The following is a 16,632-nucleotide window of genomic DNA, read 5'->3' as shown; positions in this document are numbered from 1 at the left end:
GGTTACTCAGTCACACATACCCTTTGGCTGTAGCACTTGAACTGATAATCCCACCAAGACTGTGTAGTGGGTTGGGGCTGCAATCAAAAGGAGGAGGAAGGGATGCTGAGCAGGAGCCTCCCTTCCCTTCTGTCAAGCCTCAGACCCACATTACTGTCTTCTCTCATGGTGGCCTCTCACCTATCTGTCCTGCCTAAGGTTGTCATTTAAATTGTGTGCAGAGAAATCACTGTCATAGCCATCATTGTGCTTTGAAGTTTCAGAAGCACATATGTTGTCTTCCCCCAAAGTCTGTAAACTCCTTAGAGCCAATTACTGAGGCTCTTAATTTGTAGGTTTGCTAAGCACCCCACCATAGGCCAGGTAACAGCAGAGAGACTGGCTCCATGTTGGGTGGAGGAAGAGGATATCAAGAGAGTGAGCGCTCTGGGTAAGTGGGACACTTTCCCTGGGGAGCCCTTTACCCCTGGAATATGTCTATTCCTAGGTGAGAATGAATTGCACAAAGCTCAAGGCTGCCTCCACTAGGTCAGGCTCTTCTAGACTTCTGCCATGGTCATATGTGCTTTTAAAACTATTCCTGTCATTGAATATCCTATTATGCTTTTTTTCCCCTCTTAGTTTTTGGTTACAAGCCCTTGTGAAAAATGCTGACTTTCCCTCTGCTAACCTATAATTTTGGAAAGAGCCTGGACAGGGATTCAAGACATGTGGCATCTGAGGCCAACTCTGTCCCTAACTACTTGGCTGGTCATTCATTCACTCATTCATTCATTCATTCAACAAGCAGGTATCGAGAATCTATGATGTTCCAGGCACTTCTCAAGGCACTACTTGGGACACAGCAGTGACCAAAGAGATGCAGTCCCTGCCCTACTGGACCTTATATTCTCGTTGGGGATCAGAGAGTCAGCAAACGGTTACAAGGCAGGGAGAAGATTACTCACTCCTCGGGGTCTCCGTTTCCAACCTCTTTCTTGAAGGTATGAGACCTTCCAGAATCTGGATGAGGAGATGGAGAGAGAGACAGTGGGTGGGGAGAGGGAGAGGGAGAGGGAGGGAGGGAGGGAAGGAAGGAGGGAGATTTACTCTGCACAATATGAGTTCCACAAGTCTGTTCAGTGCTGTATCCCCAGCCCCTAGGACAATGCCTGACACATAATGGACACTTAATATCTGTTCAGTGGATGAATCACGTGGGAAAGGGGAAGGACAGTTAAAGGGTGGTTGGGAGGGAGCATTTCCTCACTGTGACTTTAGGCCCTCACATACACCCCTCTTTCTCTCTCCTATCTTGGGAATACTGCTCCTTCAACACAGCCCCTTCTGTAGCTCCCCCACCTCCTCAGGCATTTGGACCCAAGTGGGATCCAGTCCCCGGAGTCCAGAATTGAACTGTGGAATCTACTGCTTCCTATTCTCCATGATGCTAAGAGTAGATGCTGGCTCATTATCGACTATAACCCCAGGCTCTCCCTCCTCCGAAGGAAACCTTCCCCTCTGAGTCTTCCTGCCTCTTCCTCAGAGAGGAGAACGTTTGCTTCTTGGGGAACCTAACATCATCTTCCATGATGAGTTTCGGCCTGGTGCATAGAGAGGTGCACACAGAAGGTAATGTCAACTGTAATAGACAATAGGGAGTGTTGGGGACTGTGGTAAACTGGCCAACATTGAACTTTTAAAAAGTCGTGTGTGGGCCAAACCTCATCTGTGGGTGCCCTAAGGTCAGTGGACCATCGTCAGTTTATGGTACCTACCTGTCATTAGGAAGAAGCCGGAAATACTCGTCAACATTTAGCCTCCACTCTGTAGCATGTCTCCCCTGTCGCACGTCTGCCTGAATGGAGGAAGGAGAGAGGAGGCCATGTCCGCTGGAAAACAGAATGTAGGTTACTGCCCTAAAATATTATCCTGCCATCTTCCACATTGGGCTTGGGATGAAACTTGTCTTGGGCTAAACTACATAAAATTGCTGTAGAGGCACAAGCACGGGCTTCAACAAAAGCTGAGAGAGAAAAGTCTGGGCCGGAAGGATCGATTTTCTGACAAATCAGTGAATAATTCTGAGTGGAACTAACCAGGCTTGTGTCGTGTCACCCTTTTGTTATAACCCATAGTTGAGTGAGTTGAAATCTGAGCACCCTCCTGTGACTCCCCCATCCCCTCACTCCTGCTTTTCCCACACGTGTGCAGACACACTTAACATGCGTGCACACACACGGAGAGAATAAGAGGATGGAGAAAAGTACATTTTAGGAATAAGAAGCCTCAGAGAGATTCTAGAGCCTTCCTGAACAGGCCTGGAAACAAAGAGATGTAAGAGGATGATTATCAGTGGAAGGAATTTAACTTTCTTTGCCTCAAGGGAATGGAGAAGGTCTCAGGTAAAGAGCTCTGGGTAACAAATTAGCTCCTCAGCAAGGCGAATTCCTGAAGGATTCTAGCCACTGATGCCAAAGGAATAGGAGAGTAATCAATTAAAATTAACTTTTCCCCTCAGGATTCCAACTGATGTTACCCCACCAAACATTGAGTCATATCTCCAGAGCTATGTCAGGTCAGGCCTGGATCGCCTATCATATTAGTTAAGGTTATACTGGTTTCAGGGATGAGAAATGGACTTGGGCTGACTTTAAACAAAAGGGGAATTACTGGAAAGCTCCTGGGGGCTTTTACGAAATCAAAGGAAAGCCAGTAAGCACAACTCGGTAAGGGAAGAAATGGAGTTCCACAGTCCATGGTTGTGTTGCCATTGATATGATGGTTTCAGTGCCTAGGCTTGCCAACTCTTTGGGGAAAGATCTTATGGTCTCTATGATTTTGCTTGGGTTCCTTGGAAGCAGAAGGATCTGGCACAAGTGATTTATGGGGGAGTGCTTGTGGGAGAAAGCAAGATGTAGCGGAAGTCTAGCCTGGCAAGTCTAGCCTCAGTCTGGCCCCACAGTGGGGTCTGGAGAGCAAATGATATTGCAGCTATCTCCTCTTGAAGCAATGGAGCCTGGTTTTTGAACCCCCATTTCCATCAGTTATTGGGTGTGGGCTGCCTCCAGGGGAGAGCAGTTTCTCAAGCATTTTGGGCCAAAGTGATTCAAGAGAAGAGGGCAGTTGTGAGCTGCTTGCAGGCAACATTCACAGCAGCTGAGGGATGGTGCACTGCCCCCGCAAGGGGATCTGGGCAGGGCACCAACTCCAGCCATGGCACCTGGCATGGGTAAGGTGTCTACCCAGAGCAAGCAGCCACTGAGAAAGAAAGGCAGAACCTTGAGGTCTAGATATGGCAGCAGGGGCTGTTTCCAGAGGAAAGTAAATGAAATTGAAGGGCACCGATGCCAAAGTGTCCAGCATATATGCTTAAATCACTTCCACTGAAAGTGCCCTTCTGGTCAGCAATTGGTATGACTTGCCTGACCTCTCTTGGTATGCATTTGAATTTGTGACCTTAACTCTAAACCCATTAAGGAAAATGTATGTTAGATACCTAGAAGTGGATTCTTTAGGTCTTGGAGTATGAGTGTGTTCATCTTTAGTAGACATTCCCGGAACGGTTGTACCAGTTGATATTGTTTTAACAATGTGTGGAAGTTCTAGTTGCCCCTTACCAGCACTTGGTATTGCCTGTCTTTCTCACTTTAGCTATCGTATTGGATATAGAGTATTATCTCATAGTGATTTTAACTTGAATCTCTCTGGTGACTAATGAAGTCAAGCACCATTTCATAGGTCTTTTTCTTATTGATTTATGGGAATTGTTTTTATATTCTACATGAGTTCGTCAGATATTTATCTAACAAATGATATATGTAGGTTCAGATGTAGATATTGATCTAGATACACACATATAGAGTAAAAGATATATGTAATTTATAGATAAGATATATTATATATTTTATATTTTAATACAAATATATTTATATAACATAAACATATATTTGCATTTGTACATCTAATTTTATGTATGAATTATATTTAATACATATAATTATATATAATGTATAATATATAAACATATTGTCACATATGTCTTCTACTCTTTGGCTTGCTTTTCTACTTTCTTAAAGATATTTTTTAATGAATACAAACATTTAAATTTAATTTAGTCCAATTATCAATTTTTTCCCTTTATTTTAGCATATTCTGTGTCTTACTTAGGAAATCTTTCCATAACACAGTCATATAGATATTCTATTTTCTTCCTAAAATCTTTATTATTTTACTTTTCATACTTAGACATATGATTCACCTGGAGTTTATTTTTTGTGTTATAAGTTAGGACTTAAGTTTGTTTTTAATATGGATAGCCAATTACCCAGCATCGTTTATGGAAATGACCATCCTTTCCCAAATGGACTACCGCTGTGCCATTTTTAGCATAGTCAAATGACAAAACGTGAATGGGTCTATTTCTGATCTCTCTGTTCTCTTTTATTGGTTTAGTTGTTCATAGTTGTGCCAATATCACACTGCCTTAATAACTATAGCTCTATACTAAGTCTTAGGTTGACTGACTTGTTCTGTTTTTCCCAGTACATTTTGATTCCTCCTCACCTCAGTTTGAATGAGAAATAACTGACACATGACATTGTATTGGTCGAAGGTGTACAACATAATGATTTGATATATGTAACTTTCTGGGGTTTAAAGCAGAACTATATGTCCTAGGAAACTGCCCAATCCCTGTCAAATGAAGACAGTTGGTCACCCTACCAGTTTTGATATCTAGTTGCATAAATCCTTCAGCTTTGTTTTTCTTCTGCAAAATTACCTCAGCTATTCTTTACCTTTTGCATTTCTTTATAAATGTTAGAATCAGTTTGTCAATTTCCACTAAAAAAAATCTTCTGAGACCTTCATTGGGATTGCATTAATCTATAGATAATTTGATGAATTTGGCTACACATCTTTCATTTTATTTACTCCTACATATTTAATGTTTTTTGATGTTGTAAATAGTGGCATTTAAATTTTTCATTTATTTTTGTTATTGTGTCGCTGGTATAGAAATTAATTTTTTTATACTGATCCTCATCCAGTGACATAACTCAATTCACTCACTAATTGTAATAGTTTATAGATTCTTTTGAATATTATATGTATACGATCACATTGTAAAAAATGATAACTTTTTTCTTCCTTTACATTCCTTATGTCTTTTTTCTTTCTTGTCTTATTGTGCTGGCTGAAACTCTAGTGCAGTGTTGAATGAAGGGATAGCGGACAATTATCTTTTAATTTGATTCTTGGAAAGATATTGTTATTTAACTTAACAATAAAAATATTGTTCTGAGGATAAAAATATTGTTCTGAGGATGAGTTTTACATACTGTGGCCAATAAGTAGCTTTATGGTAAGTGGATCTAATTGTATCCCTGCTTTTATACTAACATATCCTGGGAGTACCCCTAACTGGAGCCGAAGGAGATGACTTATTACATTCATCCACTTGGTGCTAAAGTTAGGATTAAAGTCCATGTTTCCTGACAAACTCCCTGTGAGTACATCTATTGGTACTTGTCTGCCTGGCATCCCTTCTCCCTCCTTTCTTCCCCTTTGTTCTTTCTCCATTCCAACCATGGGATTCCAGTGAGCCTCCCAATCGTATTACTCCATCTCTTTGGCTACTGGGCCATAAACTGGGCCCGTTAGTTTATTTTTCCCCAAAATTCAAATGGAAGGCTCTAGAAGCCTTGTAGAAGTGCCCTGGGAGAAGGCCTAGAAGTTTTCCAGTTTCCTGTCCTTCCAAAAGTCATGATCTCCAGTTTTTCCCTCAATTCTGGAACTGCTCAAGAATCTTTGTTCCAATAAACTCTCTTTCTTCCGTAGCCAGAGTCAGATTCTATTGTGTTAATCAGAGAATTATACTCCCTATTGTCTTTACCACCAACATTGAGCAAAATGGAAAATTTTTAAAAAATTTATTGTATTCTATTTATATTTATTATATTTTCTACATACAAATTTTTAAATTGGGTCAAAACTAGTCATTGCATATTAAAATCATAACCTTAAATTCCTCTTATTGCATATGCATAATTTGAGTCCATACATTCCAGGTTTATTTATCCTAAGAGAAAGCTAGTAACCTAGAAAAAAGTTTTTATTTGTCCCCTTGAATCCTCTATTTTAGAGATAGGCAAACTTTCTGTAAACGGGCAGAGAATAAATACTTCAGGCTTTGTGGACCATGCAGTTTTTCTCACAACTACTCAACTGCCATAGCAGCCATAGATAGTACATATACAAATGCATGTGGCTGTGTTCCAATAAATAGACATTGAAGTTTTAATTTCATATAATTTTCATATGTCATATTGTTCTTTCAATTAAAAAAGCTATTTCAAAATGTTAAAACTCTTAGTTTGCAGGCCATGCCAAAGTAGGTGGTGGCCAGATTCATTCCATGGGACATAGTTTGCCAACTCCTGCATTGCTAAACAGAGGAAATATTGACTTATAAAATTGAGATTATAAAATAGTAATCGGCTTTATTTATGGAATATATAGTACCTTATTTGTCTGCTAAATTGATGAGCATGTATTCAAGGATATAACTATAAGACATTAACTGGATAAGATTTTCTTATTCCCAGGAATTCCTATGTAACATAGGAGAATGTAGGAAGATCATGCTATATGCTAAACTTCTCTGTAGTTGTTTTTTATTATCTAATCTTATAACGTATTAATTAGACAGTTATTGTTAACAAAGAATCAAAAGAAAATAAGGGGCTTTCAGATACAAATCACCTAGTCACTTACAGTAATAATGATGCCTAACATTTGTATGGCATGTGATAGTTCACAAAAATTACAGTTCCATATCTCATAAGATCTTCACAACAACCCTGGGGATAGAAAGGCAAGGTATTTATTATCCTAATTTAAAGAAGAGCAACCTGTCCGAGATTACACAAGGGACAAGGGAGTGAGAGAAATACTCCGGTCATAACTCTGAATCATAGTCTGAGTTGTTTCCATAAACTATAATGATACAGTTGTGCAATACGAAAACTGGGTAATGAGTAAACTCTGCTTCACCAGCTGAAGAATGCACGTCTCACCATAGAGATGTCTCTGGTTTGTCAACACATGTTCCACATGCCTGGATTAGTGGGAATTCTAGATCTCCCCTTCTGGTTCCACCTCCTTTCCCCCATGTGTCTAGGAAGCCCAGAGATCATTATCACAGCTGGCTGCTCTAGAAGGTGGTACCCTAGCTGCTGTGGAATCTGAGAGCCTGGTGTCATTGCTGACTCTGAAACATTCCTAAGCTGTGCCCTTGGAAAGCAAGGCCCTTGTCAACTTCCACTGCTGACACACAGGATTTAAGCACAGTGTCCTTATACCTAATGAAGCCCTAGTTGAGATAATTACATCCCAACTTAGACCTAAGCTCCAGGTATCAGTGAAAGCTTCAGCTACCTCTACTTTGATCACCTGTGGACACACAGACCATCTGAAAGAAGTGACTTGAATTGAGCTTCCTTTTTTCACAGTGGCTGTTACTGGCATGGTGGCACTTCCCCTCAGTGGTTTTACAACAAATAAAAGGAGATGCTCCTTTCCTCAGGATTTTACATTTAGACAAGTGCACCCACATACCTGGCTCAGGGATCCCAATGTTATAGTTCTTTGTATTCATTCACTCAGTCTATTCTCCAGGGCACAAGTCAGGTGTAAGCTGCCTGAAATAAGCTGCCCGAAAGCTTTTATGTATATCTGTAAGTATGTACGTGTTTATTGATTTAAATTTTAACTTTCTGTTATGGAAGATTTAAAACACACACACATAATAGAGAATATGGTATTATATCCCATCCTCCCATATTTCTTTCACTCAGCTTTAACACTTATCAATCCTCACCTAATATTGTTCCATCTGTCCTGCCACTTCCGTCCTTCCCTCTGAAGTATTTTGAAGGAAATCCTGGAGATCATAAAATTTCATCCTTAAATCATACACTATATGTCTCTGATACGCAAAAGACCGTCTTCAAAAACTCAACCATAATGTCGTTATGACACTGACAAAATCATTAACCCTTAATTAATGATAATCCCTTAATATCATTTAATATCCAATTTGTGGTCAAATTTTCCTATTGTTTAAAAAAATGTTTATTTATAATTGGTCTGTCAAATCAAGATCCACATACTATGTTTGGTTGTTAGGTCTCTTAAAGCTCTTTTAATTTATTAAGGTAACTTATTTGTTCAAGAAATCTTATCATTTGTCCTATAGAACTTTACATATTCTTGGTGTTGACAATTTCCTCTATTGTTCATTCTCCCTTCTCCTTAAAAACTCCTTTCTCCTCCCTTCTCCCTATATTTAGGGGCGTAATTGGATTCAAACTCAAAATATTTTGGAGAGCAGAAAAATATTTGCCACAGGTGATCATTACCATAAAATTTAGTGAGTTACCATAGCAACTTCTATAGGAGACTTGTAAATTCTTTCTTTTCTCAGTGTCATTATAAACTTACTAATTTAAACAGCATTGATGTGGTAAGTAGGCAATGGTGAGCCACCACAGGTAGTTCCCAACTTTCAAAACTTAGGTATATCTAAAAATCTACCTAAAAATCAAACAAACTTACATGCTTTAGGAGGAATCTTTTCATGGAGAACTATACAGATCAAAATCTCTAAACATATCTAAATTTTTAGGTGCCACCTTTAACAATAAATGTTTCTAGGATTCTGTTTTTGTTATCTGATTTTCTTCTTTTCCTTCACTCAGTTTACTGGCCTTTGTTTCATGACTGTCTGGTTGTCTAATTGAGGCTAACAATATATTGCTTCTGGCATGCCTAATGATTTCAATCTTTATAGCATTCAAATTACATTTATGAGACCTACATTTCTATAACTAGTATTTGCACTTTCATTTTTTATAAAATAAGAGCAAATATATACTCAAACAGTTGAACACTATTCTAATAACTGAACCGAATGCTACTATGTAGACAAAGATGGGGATGTGGCTCAAACTGAAGCACTAACAGAGAATGTCACTGTGTGAGTGCAACGTGCTTCTCAGCTGATGTACCGCAGCCAGATTTAGTGTGGAAAAGGAGGGTTAGGTGTTCTGACAGAGACTGCACCAAACTGTTATTAACCATGACATGCTGGATTGTTTCTGCCAGCTTACTTGCTGTATCTCCACAAGACAGTTTTACAAGAGCAAAAGCCATACCTGTATTGTTCATTTACTCCCAGCATCCAGTAAGTTTCTTTTAAAATGCAATTTAACAACTGATATATGTAAGAGAAAAAACTAGAACGGTTTTGAGCACTGAGAATCATAATTAGATCTAGTTTTTTGGTTATATATTTTGTGTGTTTCGACTGGGGTATTGGTATTATAAAGCTATTTTTCTTTAAAAATTGATTTATCTGAAGACAATATAATTCCATCCAGAAATGTTTTGAAAAGCAAACAATCAAATCAAAGCAAATCACTAATAATTCCATTTCTTAAGGATAACATTTGGGTGTCTTTTCCAGTATTTCTCTATGTCTGTATAATATTGAACAGTACTGGAATCACCTAGAACTTATTGTTTGGTAACCTACTTTTTACATTGAAATACATGGTTAACACTATCCTATGTCACCTTATTCTACAATAGAGAATTTTAATAGCTATATTTCATTTCATATTTATTTTTCAAGTAACCAGACCCAAACCCAATTTTCACACATAAAATTCTGATGAAGAGGACCACAGGGGAGTGATACTGATCAGAATCGTGCTCAAGAAAAGTGGGCTATTCCATGGCATGCACAGCCCCAGGATGTGAGATTAACTTCAACTATTCATTTAGTTTGGTTTGATTTTCTGCCAGTCTTATGACCAACTTGAAGCAGGTCCTAGAACAGAGAATGTTATGTTTGGTGTTCAGGGAAGCAGTGAACTAGAGGAGCCATCCCAAATTCCAGAATAACAGAGCCAACATTCTCTTTACACCAAAGTTATCCATTTCCTGCAGCAAAATGAACTAAAATGTTAAAAGTGCATACGTTAGGTCAAACATCTTGTGGTGAAAGTGATCTGTTGGTGTAGAAATGGAAATGGTGATGCTGAAAAAAAGCTGAAAACAGACATATCTGCAGACACATTTTGCTTTTAAGATTCTGCACTGTGTAAATGTCCTTCTGGAAGATGAACTTAAGCTGATTCACTGTCACTTGCTTCTACAATGGTTTCCCAGGCATCTTAGCTAGCAGCCACCCTACCCCCAGGGTATTGAGGGCAAATAAAAATGTTTCAGGCAGACAATAAGAAAGAATTGTAGGACAAGAAACTACCTGCAATACCTAGGTGGGAGTAACCTGGAAAGTGATGTGCTGAAATACTGATCCTTCCAGCTGGTTAAGTTCTATATTCATACATTTACTTTTTTGTGATGTTCACTCATCAATGACAAGTGAACACCTGACAACCTAATGATTCAGGGAAAAATGCACTATTGTGTATGGAATTGGAAGAGATTCAAAGTGAGTGCCATGGCATTACTAACTTCTTTTATAAGCTTAAGGAAGGAACAACACCTAGGCCTTTGAGTTACCTGGTGTAGTATGTGTTGGTTTTTGACCATCAATCTCCATTTCCTTATTTTGGTGACAATACTCCATTTTTAATTCTGGGAAGCCACTCCTCTCCTATAGCCTGTGTTTTTTGGGTGAATCAGAGGTGAAGCATATGACTCATATTGGGCCAATCACAGTACAGAATTTTCCCACTAAATTTAAGGGATGGACAGGTCATCCATGTTGGTTCAATTAGTGAATCTAGGGACTACTTTCTTGCTGAACTAAAGTCTTGCTGGACATGAAGTCTGAGTATAAAGACAATATAGAAGAGGAAAGCTGAGCCTTTTCTTCTTAAGGTCTCTTTTGTCTGATGATATAAGCATGAGTGGCAAAAGATCAAAAATTCTAACTCTACTTTTATTTTCGTAGGACAGCTAGGAGTACTTAAAGACATAGGAAAACTGATGCTTTATGACAATAAAAATAATAAAAAACTATATTAGCATGGTTTATTATATGAACATTGTAAAATGTCTTTTAAGAATATGGCATTATAAAGATCTTTTCTTAAGAAATGTATAATCTGCTTGGGAAGATAAGACTAACAATAGAAATCTAAAGTCTATAGAACATAAGTGAACTGCAGACAGTAATGCATATAAATATTCTCAAAGGCAATATACAGTAACTGATAGCTCTCTACAAAGTCAGCCTAGAATAAAAGCATGAGTAACAGGCTTTAGGTTAAACTCTGTCTCATTCTCAAGTCACTGGTACTTGTATTCCCGATCTTTAGGTGGATTCAGACATTTGTATTTCCTACCTGGATATTTCCTCTGAATTACTGACTTGTACATTCAATTGCCTCTTTGATATCTCTGCTTAGATGTCCAACATGTACCTCAAACTTACCTCATCCAAAAAGTCTTTTCCTCCAAACCTGCTTGATCTAGACTCCCTTACAAATTTCAGTAGATGGCAATCCCACTTTTCAGCTGCTCGGGTCTAAAACCTTACATGTAATCTTTTATTTTTCTCACATCTCGAATTCATTCCATAAGCAAACTTATTGGCTCTATCTTCAAAATTTATTCAGACTCTAATCACTTATTACTACCTCCATTGCTACCTGAATTATTGCAATAGCCTAACTGGTCTTCCCAACCTCGCCCTTGCCTCCTCTAAAGTCTATTCGCAATATAGCAGTTAAAACAGCCTTCTCATTTTATTAGGAAGTATTTCAAATATACAGCAAAGTTGAAAGAATTTTAAGTGATCCATCTGTATACCCATCATCTAGATTTTACCATTAAGAGTCCTTTTAAAAAAATGACAGATTGTATAGCTCCTCTGCTGAAAGTTCTTCAACAGCTTACTTCAAAGAGGAAAAGCCAACTTCTTACCATGGTCTACCAGATCCAGCATGATCTGGTCCCTACTACTATTCTTCCATCTTGTCCATTACTCTTCAGCCACACTGGCCTCCTTGTTGCTCATATATGGCAGAGTGCATTCTTACTTTAGGGTTTTTGCACTTGCTGGCTCTTTGCTTGGGATGCTCTTCCCCCAAGTATCTGTATGACTTACCTTTCTTTGGATCACCTCATTAGAGGTTTTTTCTGACTCTTCCAAGTATTAGGTTGAATAATAAAACTCTAATAATGTCATCCAATCAGGTTGACCTATTATTCTAATGTTGTTCTGAGGTTTAAAAAAAATGATGTAAAAAGATCAGTAATTTTAAATGGTTCAAACTAATAAAATAGCAAGACCACCCTACCCTTTTATTCTTACCTGGGTTCTGTGTAGCACTTCTCATCATCTTGTGTACTATTGGTGTATTTTCTACAAGATCCTCAAAAATGGGGGCTCTTTCCATTTTTTTCCACTGCTGTATACTCAGTGCACAAACTAGTACTTGGCCCACTGTGGGCACTCAGTACATATTTATTTAAAAAATGAATTCTCATTGAAGCCAGAATGATCTTTTGAAAACACAAATCATGTTATTCCCAATAAAAACTCTTCAATTGGTTTGCAGTGTTTCCAAAGATAGGGATCTTTACCAAGGCTATAAGACTTTGCATGGTGGGCCATTACTCTAGACTCATCTTACATTATCCCCCTCATTTTTTTCAGACTCTGGAACCCTGCAGGTTCCATCATGAGGTTTTTTACATTCTTCCTTGCTCTTCCTCTACCTCTACATCAAATTCACTCTGAGGCAGTTTTAAATCTTGGCTAAAAGCACCTCTTGCTGGGAGAAGCCATTTATAGGCCGAGTTCCACTTTAATGCCCTCATGTACCACATACTTACTCTTAGTAATACCTATTAGGATTATAAAGTTACTTTTGTGTGATCATTTGTCTCCCTTACCAGACACTTAAGTTTCATAAGAGAAGGAAACAGCTTTATTTTTACTTTCCATTAGATCTTTAGCATCTAGGAAGTACCTGGCACATAGTAAGAGCTTAAGACTCATTTAAAAATTGACCCTGTTGTGTCCCTGTGTTACTAGTGCCTAACTGGGTGTCTGGTACACAGTAGATGAATAAGTTTCTAAATGAGCCATAATAAAAAATAAAGATGTTTGATTACTCATTTATAATAAGAATATAATGCAGAAGAGCCATCACTTGATTATGTGATTAGCCATTCACACATAATTGATACCTACACAAAATCTCAAATTCTCCCCTCTCATCAACCTTTCCTCATCACTTCAAGACAGTTTAAAGTAAGTTCCACATTTTTCCTTTCCTTTCCTTTATTTACTCTCTGGTGGAGTAAAGCATGAGCTGCTCTGGCTAGAAGCCATGCAGAGCCAGAACTAGCCATAAACGAGATCTGACTTCTGAACCAATAGACCATGGCACTCTCATTTGGATGTTTAGAAACTTTTTTTTTTTCTTCAGTCAAATGAGGAGCTCTGCATTCTTTTTTCTTTTTACTTTAATAGGAATCTCTTTGAAAACATTTCAGTGGTCAGAGGATGAATTAAAACACACACATACACGGGTTGTATAAATTTACAGGTTTATTAGGGCAGAATGATATGGAACAGTATAAGAAGCAAAAAAGCAAAAATCTTACAAATGAATAATTTTTAAGTGTGTTGACCCACATAATTTTTTAGTAAACTTGTAATTCCAGATGAGCACTATGGAAAGCTTGTTGACTTTGTCATCTGCTAAATTAGGAAAAGAGCCAAATCAAACATAATAGAAACGAATTGTTGCCAAATGGTCATTTTTTTTTGATATAATGAAACGCAAAGAAACTAAACACCTGAAGAAGATAGTCAGATGTCATTTCCTAGTTTTAATAATGTATTATAGGTATGTAAGATACTACCAATGGGGGAAACTGGGTGAATTGTACATAGGACTTACTACTCTTTTTGCAATTGCTTGTGAGTCTACATTATTTCCAAACAAAAAGTAAAAGAATAAAGAAGAAAAAAATAGTAAATCTAGATAAGAAAAAAATAGTAAATCTAGATAAGAAATTTTTAGAAAGAGAGTATTTGTTATATTTAAAACAAATATACATAGTTGAAGACTTGTTTTCAGGTTTATATACGTTTGTAAGGAGTTAGACAAAATTTTAAAAATGCTTCCAACACACACACACACACACACACACACACACATTTACTAATAAAAATATTAAGCTCTGAAAAGTGGCATCTTATTTTTAATGTTTGAACTAATGATGTTTTTCAGAGGTGTGTACAGAGTAAAAAACATGGTATTGTATTTGCAAAAGACAACTTAATTTTGTGAAAACCACAAAAATGAATGTTTGCTCTTAGGAAAGGAAAATTTTTGTTTCCTGACATCATCAAAGAAAAATGTGAAGGATCTGATATGAAAGGAACAAAAATGTACAAATCTTACCATCTCATTCCTTAAAAACTGTATAAATACTTGCAAAATTTTCCTTCATCTATTAAATTGTCCCTAGAGCAGCCAGCCCACACAGACCTGGGGGCATTTACATGTCAAAATATTCCATAAAGATCTGGGAACACATATTTTTGGCAGAAAGATCACTTAGTGGGCAGGGAAAGACTGCTTGTGAATAATCCATAGTGATGCATTCAGTAAAATGTTAGCATCGTACTTTATAACACTCTTGAAATTGTTCAAAGGACACATGACAGTATGAACTCTTAGAACAAGTGATGTAGGGTTTTGGGTGCTAAATAGATGGCAAATATCCCATAGAGGGAGATGTAAAAATACAGAGAAGTTCCAAAATTGCCTCTTTTACACTCTACCTTAAAGTATATTTTCATAATAAAACTCTAAAATCAAAATAGAAGTCTGCTTGCCCACTTTGCTTATATTTCCCTCTTAAATATTAAAGTACAGCAACATGGCCTAAAGGGAATTAGGGTCAGAAAGATCTGAGTTCAAATTTTGGCTTTTCCAGATGCTAGTTTTGTTACTTTAGGCAAGTCACAATCTCTCTGAATCTCAATGTCTTTGTTACCAATATACCCATATATTGATCCCCATATTTCAAGGTGGGTTCTAGTATTGAAAGGGGTAATATACCTAAGTGCTAGCACAATGCTCTAATAGTAGGTACTCAGTGTGAGCTCCCTCCTAGTTTTCCCAGAAGACACAACAAAATATTTGTTAGTTTGGTAAGAGCCAAAACAAGTAGTTAAAGAGTAAAATAAAAAGGGCAGGAGAATATCATCCTAATATTATCCAAACAATCTTTCTATAATTATGCAATTATATAAACTAATATTTAATAAACATCATTGAGTTTATTGGTATTGCTCAGGTAATGCATTACTATCTGAATAGGTTCTCTCTCTTGCAAGTCGACTTTTTATTTCGTCTTTAACTGATTTAGCAAAACATGTCAGTAAGCCTTTGTTCAGATCATAATATAATATGATATTCTAGGAAGATTAAGCTCCTCTTGATCCCCGTATAAGTCATTTTATTCATGGGTCTGAGAAAAATAGTGACATGGAAAGAGAAACAGTGAAAGGTTGAAGAAACTGTCTTTCAAGCTGATGGTATAATTCTCCCTGCGATCAAGCATCTGTTATGTCTCACACTCTAGAAACCAAAGTTCCTTAATTCATGCCTTGAACCTCTTTTATCAGTGCCATAGTCCCCACTATGAACTCTAAGGGACGAGCAAGGCTCCTGAAACTGCAGAAGCACAGAAACAGCCCTTAGAGGGCTTTAGGGACAGGTTCTTAACATGGAATCCGTGGGCTTATTCAGGGGGTTCTGGAACCTACACTCCCTGTATGTAGAGTTGTGTCTAAGTGTATGTTGTGCCTTTTTCTTAGGAGGCTACTCAACTGTCACTTCCTTCTCGTGGTATTCTCTAGCCATCCTATTCTACCAAAGAGCACATAATGTTTTTCATCATTCTTGCGCATTTCCTGCAGAGCCTACACAACCTGTCATTACTTTGTTTGTTTGCTAAATCCGTCTACCACAACACTAGAAGGTAAGCTTCCCCAAAAGGCGGATCCTGGTCTTTCTCCAGTTCCTTGCACCTGGTGGGTCTCGCAAGATACTTCTGAAACGAATGACAGTTCCCTGTGTATCAGCTATCTAATGGACTTTATATCCACCGCCCCCACCCCAAGCATTCTTCTCCGGAAATAATTTAAAAAATCACGCGTTTTCATTTTGAAAATAAGGCTTTTAGCATTTCAGCCACACCCATTCACCCTCGCACACTCGTTTCCTACAGTGGGCACTGCCACCCCGGGCCACTTACCCAAAACCACTAGGCTGGACAGTTTAGAGGTGACCAGGAAAGGTGCAGCCTTGAACCTGCACACTCATCAATTCAAATCTCCGGCCCAGCTCCCGGGGGCGGAGGAGCTAGGCAGGAACCGCAGGCCAGGAGGAGCCACCTCTAGGCCGTCTCGGGACTCCGCCCCAGCGGCGGTCGCGCCCCGCTGTGCTCCGTCCAGCGCGGCCCCAGTAACTCTCAGTGGCGGGGCAGAGTGGCAGGAGAACCGTCCCCCGGGCGGCGCACAGCTCGCCGCGGGAAAGCCGGGTGCACTTCGCCTGACCGAGATTAAACCCAACCCGCAGCGCGCGC

The 16,632-nt window shown here is 38.4% G+C and overlaps 1 long non-coding RNA gene across 1 annotated transcript in view; it reads right to left on the bottom strand.

The window, feature by feature from the left end:
- The window catches only part of LOC112470275, a 17,538-nt gene extending 912 nt beyond the window's left edge, over positions 1-16,626 (bottom strand). Inside the window, exons 1-2 of the long non-coding RNA XR_003042915.1 lie at positions 16,303-16,626; positions 1,758-1,871 (exon numbers count right to left, since the gene is read on the bottom strand). This is a non-coding gene — a long non-coding RNA (uncharacterized LOC112470275). The remainder of the gene's footprint in view (positions 1-1,757; positions 1,872-16,302) is intronic.
- Positions 16,627-16,632: the final 6 nt, after the last annotated feature.

The sequence above is a fragment of the Pteropus alecto genome, unplaced genomic scaffold (assembly GCF_000325575.1).
Source record: "Pteropus alecto unplaced genomic scaffold, ASM32557v1 scaffold10, whole genome shotgun sequence".
Taxonomy (NCBI): domain Eukaryota; kingdom Metazoa; phylum Chordata; class Mammalia; order Chiroptera; family Pteropodidae; genus Pteropus; species Pteropus alecto.
The sequence above is the reverse complement of the archived record's forward strand: the minus strand, read 5'-3'. Positions and strand labels throughout refer to the sequence as shown.